This window comes from Triticum aestivum, chromosome 2A (genome assembly GCF_018294505.1).
Source record: "Triticum aestivum cultivar Chinese Spring chromosome 2A, IWGSC CS RefSeq v2.1, whole genome shotgun sequence".
NCBI classification, from domain to species: Eukaryota; Viridiplantae; Streptophyta; class Magnoliopsida; order Poales; family Poaceae; genus Triticum; species Triticum aestivum.
The window spans coordinates 419,565,505-419,573,585 of record NC_057797.1 but is presented as its reverse complement, the minus strand read 5'-3'; positions in this window follow the sequence as shown (position 1 = coordinate 419,573,585).

Below are 8,081 nucleotides of genomic sequence, written 5' to 3'. Positions count from 1 at the left end.
GTCTGAGGCTATGGAGAGAGTCTGATCCATATGCCACCAGGAGAAGGACTGTTGTGGACTACAGGTTCCATACAAAGGAACATCAGGACTTCTATGAGACCATCTTGCTTGACAAGAAGCCCATAGTGTGTGACATGAGATGGGTCAACTGGGAGTACATCAGGGAGAATGATGAACATTATCCAGGTGTGTATGATAGTTTCAAGGCGTGTGGAGTCGATGAGTTTGTGGCTCAGAAGCTCACAAAATGGAATGACGAGCTCATCATGCATTTCTACTCCACAGCTCACTTCTACCCAGATGGAAGGATTGTCTGGATGTGTGAAGGTACAAGGTACCAGTCAACGGTTGCTGAATGGGCGAAGTTGATCAATGCCCCAAAAGAGAGTGAAGATGACTTGGATGTCTATGCCAAGAAGAAGAAGGATCACAACTCCATGGCACACATGTACAAGGATATCCCAGATGCTGCTCTTGAGACACACAAGTTTGGATCTGTACATTACCTTCTGTCAGGATTGCCAACTATCAGCTGGATCCTCAGGCACACTCTCTTGCCAAAGTCAGGTGATCACAAGATGATCAGAGGCCATGCAATAAACTTGCTTCACATCTTTGATGTCCCATAGAAGTTCAAAGTCATGAGCCTTATAATTGAAACTATCAAGAGGACAGTTGCAGATCAGAAGAGGAGTTGTGGGTATGCCCCACAGATCCAGGAGCTGATTAAATCCAAGATGGGCATTGGCACATATCTGCTGGATAAGGAGCACATGCCTATCTATCCATACTTTGAGGACAACCAAGTGGTGATGGATGAAAATGAACCATCTTCAGTGCACACACAAGCCAAGAAGGAGAAGGCAAAGGCTGAAAAGGCTGCAAGGATGCCAACTACTGAAGAAGCATCTCAGTATCTTCTAAAGAGCAAGCAGGATCAGCTTGTCTACTTGATTGCCTCCACTCTGAGGATTGAGAAGGGACTGGCCACCCTGACTCAAAACCAGGAGAGCTTGGAGAGGATCGTGGAGCAAAAGTTCTATGACTTGGATGTGAAGGTAACTAAGATCCAGTCTGTTGTGAAGCAACTTCAGGATGACATGCAGGAGAGGAAGGGCAAGACAACCACTGATGCATTTTCCAGAGTGCCTAGAGCTTAGAGGTTAGCTGCAGTACCCGTTCCAGACACCAGAGCCACTTCATCTGCACCAGCTATAGCTTCAGTGCCACCAGCTCCAGCACCTACTCCATCAGCTCCATCAACTTCGACTGAAGCCTTCGTTCTTAGATTCATCCGGACACCACCACCTGAAGACCAAGCCTGAGAGACGTTTTAGTGCTATGCATTTTCTAGGAACTTTTTGGTAACTTGTTGCCAAAGGGGGAGAAAAATGTATAGATCATAGGCTTCGAGAGAGAGCGTTGCTTTTTATTCTCTCTTGCTTTGGTGGTTGAACTTTATTTGCTTTGCTTGTTTGAGATACTTTCTGTCTGTGAGATACTTGGATGATCATGTGTTTGATCATATGCTACTTTAATGCTTGTTGGATGACATTATCATTTTATCCCTATATGATCATTCACTTTGCTTGGTGATGAGTGCATGTATTTAATTATTATCATTTTGAGCGCTCCACCAAGATGTATGTGACATGGAAGAGTAACCCATGAGCCTAACTCTTTGTGCATTTGCAATCCAAAGAAAATCATAAACTATGCACAAATTTAGGGGGAGCTCTTGATTTTCACATACTTCTCAAAGCGACAATGTTTTTCACTCTTATTATCATTTGTCGAAGCTTTGATCTATATGTTGTCATCAATTACCAAAAAGGGGGAGATTGAAAGTGCAACTATCCCTAGGTGGTCTTGGTAATTCCTAACAACATATAGCCCATTGATCTAATGCTATTCCAAGATTAATATTTCAGGAAAAGCTCAATGAATGGCATGGCATGGATGAGGAATGTGGACCCCTCAAAATATTAAGGACAAAAAGATTGGCTCAAGCTTCAAAGCTCAAGACTCTACATTTTATATTTTAGTGATCCATGATCACATTGAGTCTATAGGAAAAGCTAATACTATCAAGGAGGCATGAGGTGTTGTTTAATGAGGTTCTTGATTCATAGTGCTTAGTGATATGCTCCAAAAACCCTCAACTACCTTCCCACATCCACATATGACCTAAACCAAAAGTCAAACTCGGCCCCACCGATTTTTTCTATCCGGCACCACCGAGTTTCAAATGTCATAGCCACTACCACAAACCCTAGGCAAATCGGTCTCACCGATAGGGATTTCGGTCACACCGAGATGGGGTTGTAATCTCTCTATTTCCCTTCGTAACATTTCGGTCCTACCGAGATGAGCGATCGGTCCCACCGAGATTGCAATGTAAACCCTATGTTTTCCTTTTGTAACATTTCGGTCCCACCGAAATGAGCGATCGGTCCCACCGAGTTTACCTGACCAACTCTCTGGTTAGCTTATTACCAAAATCGGTCCCACCGAGTTTGTGTAATCGGTCACACCGAGATTACGTTATGCCCTAACCCTAACCATATCGGTCCTACCGAGTTGCATCTCAGTCCCACCAAAAATCCTAGCGGTCACTAGGTTTGCTAAATCGGTCTGACCGAGTTTCTCAATTCGGTCTCACCGAGATTGGTAAATTGTGTGTAACGGTTAGTTTTTGTGTGGAGGCTATATATACCCCTCCACCCACTCTTCATTCATGGAGAGAGCCATCAGAACATACCTACACTTCCAATACACATTTTTTGAGAGAGAACCACCTACTCATGTGTTGAGGCCAAGATATTCCATTCCTACCATATGAATCTTGATCTTTAGCCTTCCCCAAGTTGCTTTCCACTCAAATATTCTTTCCACCAAATCCATATCCTGTGAGAGAGAGTTGAGTGTTAGGGAGACTATCATTTGAAGCACAAGAGCAAGGAGTTCATCGTCAACACACCATTTGTTACTTCTTGGAGAGTGGTGTCTCCTAGATTGGCTAGGTGTCACTTGGGAGCCCCCGACAAAGATTGTGGAGTTGAACCAAGGAGTTTGTAAGGGCAAGGAGATCGCCTACTTCGTGAAGATCTATCGCTAGTGAGGCAAGTCCTTCGTGGGCGATGGCCATGATGGGATAGACAAGGTTGCTTCTTCATGGACCCTTCGTGGTTGGAGCCCTCCGTGGACTCGTGCAACTGTTACCCTCCATGGGTTGAAGTCTCCATCAACGTGGATGTACGATAGCACCACCTATCGGAACCACGACAAAAACATCCGTGTCTCCAATTGCATTTGAATTCTCCAAACCCTTCCCTTTACATTGTTGCAAGTTGCATGCTTTATTTTCCGATGCTCATAGACTCTTTGCATGCTTGCTTGAATTGTGTTAAGATTTCTTGACTTGTGCTAAGATAGCTAAAATCTGCCAAAGACTAAAATTGGGAAAAGGATAGATTTTTATTTGGTCAAGTAGTCTAATCACCCCCCTCTATACATACTTTCGATCCTACAAGTGGTATCAGAGCTTTGGTCTCCATTAGCTTTGGTTTCCATAGCTTTTGGTGGTCATAGCCTTGGTTTCACAACCTAGGAGAGTATGGCGTCTAGCGAGGGAAATTATCACCATAGAGGTCCTTACTTTGATGGTACTAATTTTGCTAGTTGGAAGCATAAGATGAAAATGCATATTCTTGGACATAACCCCGCCGTTTGGGCTATTGTGTGTGTTGGCTTGCAAGGTGAATTCTTTGATGGGAGAGAACCGAATCGTAAAGCTACCGCGGATGAGTTCAAGATGCTACAGTACAATGCTCCAGCTTGTGATATCCTCTTCAAAGGATTGTGCCCCGAAGAATTCAACAAAATCAGCCATCTTGAGAATGCAAAGGAAATTTGGGATACTTTGATTGATATGCACGAAGGTACCGACTCCGTCAAGGAATCCAAGTTGGATGTGCTTCAAAGTCAACTTGACAAGTTCAAAATGAAGGATGGTGAAGGTGTCGCTGAAATGTACTCTAGGCTTGCTCTTATCACAAGTGAGATTGCCGGCTTAGGAAGTGAAGAGATGACCGATAGATTCATCATCAAGAAGATCATAAGAGCCTTGGATGGAAAATATGATACCGTGTGCACATTGATCCAAATGATGCCAAATTACAAAGATCTCAAGCCAACAGAAGTCATCGAAAGGATTGTTGCTCATGAGATGTCACTCAAGGATAAGGAATAGCTTCACAACAAGTCAAGTGGTGCTTACAAGGCCTCATGTGATTCTCCCACATCATCAAGTGAGAAAAAAACCTGCAACGAAGAATTGAGCCTAATGGTGAAGAACTTCAACAAGTTTTACAAGAGTAGAAGCAAGGAAAGAAGTTCCAAGACAAGGTCCTACAATGACAAAATATCTTCTAGTCGTGAGCGCAATTGCTACAATTGTGGAAGACCCGGACACTATTCCAATGAGTGTACGCCCCCCTACAAAAGAAGAGAAGATTCTCCCTACAAAAGAAGAAGCAGAAGAGAAGAATCACCAACAAGAGAGAGAAGGAGTAGAGATGACCGTTATGAACGAAGAACATCATGGGGAAGCAAGGATTTGGAAAGGAAGGACAAGACATCACAGAGCTATACAAAACAAAGACATCAAGCTCATGTTGGTGAGTGGGTATCTGGCTCCGACTCCGGCGATCACTCCGAGAGAAGTTATTACTCTGACTCTGAATATACTCAAGATGAAGGTGTTGCCGGTCTAGCGCTTGTGTCAACCAACTCCTACGACATATTTGAGTCACCAAATGAAGGAATTGGAAGATGCTTCATGGGCTAAGTCCCAAAGGTATCACACCCCGAGTACGTTAATTTCAATATTTATGAAGATGATTTGCTAGGTGATGATGATTTACTTGTTGACAGCTCTAGTTATGAAAACTATGATGAACTTGATATTAATCATGCTAATCAAGATAAAATGAATGACAACGATAAGATGGAGATTGAGCGTATAACGAAAGAACTAAAAACTCTTAAGTTAGCTCATGAAACTACCTTGGAAGATCATCGAGAACTTTTAAAGACTCATGAGAAGGTACATTTTGAAAAACTCAACCTTGAGCAAGAGCATGAATTCTTAAAAGCAATCAATGATGGTCTTCGCAAGAAAAGTTCTTCTTACATTGCCAAGCATTTACTCTTGTCTACTTACAAGTCATAAGTTAAATCTAGCAACAAGAACAAGAAAGATTCTTCTTCTAGCAGTAACAACAATTATGCTAATTCCAATGTTGTTGTTACTAGTAGTTCTCTTGATTCCACTAATGATTCTCTTAGCCAAGTTACACTTGAGCAAGAAAATAGCTTATTGAAGGGGGTTATAGAGAAAGATGTTTACAAGAGCCTTGCCACAAGTAAGCAATTTGAGGAAATTGCATGCAAGCAAGGAAGACACCGGAAGAATCAAGGTATTGGCTTTGAACGAAAGTTCAATGCCAATGGAGTTGAGTGGGAAGAAGATCAATACCCCAAGACAAAGTTCGTTCCTCAACAAGAGAAGTATGATCCTACTTCTTTCCAAGGAACACAAGCTCAAGATGATCTTCCACCACAACACCACAAGCTAAAAGGCAAGGACAAGCTTCAAGAGGAAATTGATGCATTTAAAGAAGCACCTAAGGCCTTGGTCAATTGGGTTCCCAAGACTACATCAAGTTCCACTTCATCAAGTATGACTACAACTCCAAGGATTCCCATCAAGATGGTGTGGATCCCTAAGATTAAGAACTAAAGAGCTCTTGAGGGTGACTCCACCAACATACTTCACTCATATCATTTTGGCAAGGACAAATGCAAACAAATTCCACATCTTCCACTAGTTCAGGGAGTCACAAACCCTCTTGTTGGTAAGACAAGGGACAAGGTAACCTAATGCTTTCATGGACATCATCCAATGTGAACTTCACTCTATGTCTATGGATATCCTTGTTTGTTCCTTGTGGGACTAACCCGTGTAGGTATTGAAAGTGCAACTCACTCCAAAAGATTGCTCCGAATGATCTACATCAACATTGAGCATCTACATCTTCAACACCTACATGAAGTCATCATTGACAAAACCCAAGGTTAGTTCATCCCTCTTAGGGGGGATATCACATCTAGGGGGAGCTTTACTCTAATCAACTGAGCTAAAGCAACTCTAATGATGTGAGCACAACAATGTTTTATGTAAAAGTGGCAACCCCACTTGTGCTTAAACGATGAGTATGACCTATGATCAAATGTTCTCATTTGACTCCTAAGTCAATATACTCATATATATATATGTGACCTAGTCATCGCCAAATTGCTTGATAGATGCTAGAGCGATTGTGCATGCTTTGTCACATATTTCATCTGTCATTTCATTGTATGAGCATGTTGGATGCATATTTTACTCATTCGAGGACATCCATTTGTTCCTTTGATTGTTTGGCTTTTAATATTTTGCCAAATGGATGGACAAGAATGCCTAAGAACTCCCTCTAGCTATCTATGCGTTTCTCATCTCAAACTCAATTCATGCTACATCACAAAGTTTGATCAAGTAAGATTCTAACCACTCTGTGTGAGGAGCACTTGGAGTCCCTGATTCGTCATAGACTTGAACTTTCAAAACCTCTTTGTGCATTTCGGTATGACCGAGTCATCCACTTTGGTCACACCGAGATCACTAAGTTGATCTAGGTTTTCAATCTCGGTGCAACCGACTAGAACTTTTCGGTCACACCGAGTTGCAGTAACCGCTTGCAGTTCTGCATCTCGGTGCCACTGAGTTGTTCCACTCGGTCACACCAACAGGGTCAGGATATATACCCACGGGTGAGATTTTGGAAAATTCTTCAAAACCTCTTAGCCCGCGCATGTCCTGCTCTGCCATCTCGGGTATCTGGATCGTCCTCTCGCCGCGAGCGACCTCCCGCTGCTAGTTTCCATCGCCGTCAACGGATTTCTGCCCCTCCGTTGTCGCCGTAGCGAACTCCGCCAAATTAGGGTATGAGTTCGATCTTTTGTGCTATTCCTTTAACTCCGATTCGTAGCACATTACTTTGCCATGTTTCATGACCATGTATTCAATCAATCTATCCACTGAAAACATCCCTTACGTTAGGTTTGATTTGAAAATTTAGGGTTAGGTCTCCGCCGGACTCATCTTGGACCGACTGAATTGTAGAAATCGGTCTCACCGATTTGGCTTAGGCCATTGCAGTTGCACTTTCGGTCTGACCGAAAACTGCAAATTGGTGTGACCGAGTTCGATTCTTTGTGAAACCCTAGCAGTCTCGGTGCCACCAAACTGTGACTCGGTCTGACCGAGTTCACTAGTTTAGGTTCCAAAAGTTGCTTCAGTATCACTGAGTTTACAAATCGGTAGCTCCGAAATGCTTTCTGTGAAGAACTAAAACTAAGTTTTTAAGTCATTCTTTTTGCAAAAACTCTACACTTTGTAATGCTCATCCACTCTTCCTCATCCATATCTATTCATAGGGTCTACTGTCAGTAAGTTTGCAGAAATGTCTGACCAGAGCGACAGCCAGAACAAGTCAGAGGAATAGGTACAATTGAGTGAGGGCACTAGTCCCTCCTGCACTTCTGATGATGGCAGCAGGAGCACACCAAGCAACTTGCCCAAGGCAGCCACCAGGACAAGGAAGAAGAAAACCTCAGACTCTGAAGATGAGGACTATGTGTTTGTTGAGGAGGAAGTCAGCTCCAAGAAGAAGGTGTTGAAGAAGGACTATGGCACAGTTGCATCAACTAAGCCTGGATTGCACAAGAAGGCCCCTGCCCAGAGGGTGCCAACCTTAAAGGTGAGAGCCTCAACTGCTGAAACCTCCAAGCCAACTGAAGAGGTTGTTGTAAAAGGAAAGAAAAGGAAGGAAAGGGTCAAGAAGACCACTGCCAAAGTGCTTGGAAGATCCTCCATTATGACAGATCCAGAAGAAGAGGAAGAGGAAGAGGATGCTGCACCAGCTCCTAAGGCTCAGAAGCTTATGGGAGATGCAATCAAGTCAGGGGTTGCTCCATCT